This window comes from Nannospalax galili, unplaced genomic scaffold (assembly GCF_000622305.1).
Source record: "Nannospalax galili isolate Female #2095 unplaced genomic scaffold, S.galili_v1.0 scaffold287, whole genome shotgun sequence".
In the NCBI taxonomy this organism is placed as follows: Eukaryota; Metazoa; Chordata; class Mammalia; order Rodentia; family Spalacidae; genus Nannospalax; species Nannospalax galili.
This window is the reverse complement of record NW_008357493.1, coordinates 3,548,312-3,550,244: the sequence shown is the minus strand read 5'-3', so window position 1 is coordinate 3,550,244 and position 1,933 is coordinate 3,548,312.

Below are 1,933 nucleotides of genomic sequence, written 5' to 3'. Positions count from 1 at the left end.
CTGAATTTTGTTTGTTAACTTTGTTTCATCCTTCTTTACAGAATGCATTTAAGTATTTATTAGTTCTAAAGTTTTCTGGTTTCTACCGGAAATCATTAGGGTCTCTTAGGTATATAGTCATATCTTCTACAAATAAGAACTTTGACTTCTTTATATATCTGTGTTACATTTATTTTCTCCTCTTGCCTCATTTCTCCTGCTAGGTATTCAAGGACTATATTGAACAAGTGTAGAAAGTGGAGACCTTAGCCTCAATCCTGACTTCTTAGATATGCTCTAGGTTTTGCTCCATTTAGCACCATGTTGGCAAAAGTTTGCTGTGTATGGCCTTGTTATAAGCTTCTTACATTCCTACTGTGTTCAGGGTATTTTTTATAAAAGCATGTTGGATATAGCAAAGGCTTTATATTGTACTGTTGTAATTTCTTTGAAATCCCTCTGATCTTTTAGTGTCATGAGAAAGACTTTTCCTAGGGAGATGCAATACATAGATGTTGTCTGCTCTCCCCAGAAAGGGAACCCATGACATATCAAAGCAGCAATGGTACAAAGGTCCAGTTTGGTGACACATTGAATTTCCATGGGGTTATAAACAAGGATTATGGATGAGGCTTTACTTATAGGAGCAAGGGTGATTCAAAAGCAGCTGCATCATCACGAAGCTCACTCAATAGGGGTGATGACTCTTACAATCTGCAATCTAGGAGCTTGCTGTAGAACTTGCAATCCGCTGGACAGATCTGAAAATCTTCTCTCTGCAGCTCTGCTGGTCACAGTCTCTGCCCCAACAGATGTTTACTGCTACTATAACTCTGGGAAGATAACCTGGTGAATCTTCCAAGTTTCAGCTTTCACAGATATGTGAAATTTGCTTACCTCCTGAGCCTCAGGACCCTCCCCACTCTTGCTGAATGAAGTTTCAGAGGAAACACCCGTAACAACAAGTGTAGGCACCTGTGATTATCAATGACCCTTTTATGACTACCTTCATTGGATTTAATAGATGTTTTTATGTTGTACTTATTCTTCATTTATTTCTAGAAATTTTAAGATTTCTTTCTTAATTTTGACTATGATTCATTCATTTTCTAATGTGTTGTTCAGTTTCCATGAATTTGTTTACATTCCAGACTTTTTATAACTGTTGTTTTCTAGTTTGACTCTATTGTAATGAAACAGAATAAAGAATATTATTTTAATTTTCTGATGCTTGATAAGACAGCTTTGTGTGTTGTTATATGAGCTATCTTAATGAAATTTCCATGGGTTCCTGAGAATGATTTTTATTCTATAGTATTGGAATGGAGTATACTGTAAATGTCTGCTAGATACCATTTGATATATGATGTCATTTGACTCCAAAGTTTCTCTTTATTTTCTGTCAGGATGACATGTTTATTGGTGAGAGTGGAGTACTGAAGCTACCCACTATTATTTTTCTGTAATTAATTTGAGATTTTGCTTTTATTTATTTGGTTATTTTTATGCCAAAGAGGACAATTTTAACATATTTTTCCAGAAATAACTTGAAGCAGGTTACATAAAATATACACAGTGAAGTTTTTTTTTTATTTTTTAAAAGAAACATTTCATTACAGCTTTAACTTACTTAATAGCAATTTCCAGAGCAAAGCTACATCTCTTTCAAAAGTGGTTATAAAATTTTAGGCTCACAGTTGAATTAATGCAGTTATATAATATTGAACTTAGTATAAACCCTTTAAAACATAAAACTGAATGAATTTTTAACATTTAAGGAAGCTCTTCATTTCATTTTAAATTATACTATTTCTTACAGAAAGATTCATTGTTTCTGCTAATAATACTGAGATGTTGGCACGTGAGTCTCTAATCTGTATGTATCTGATTATTACTAGCTATGGTTGGTTGCACTCAGATCCTTGGCACCTGTGTATGGATATAAAGTCATCGG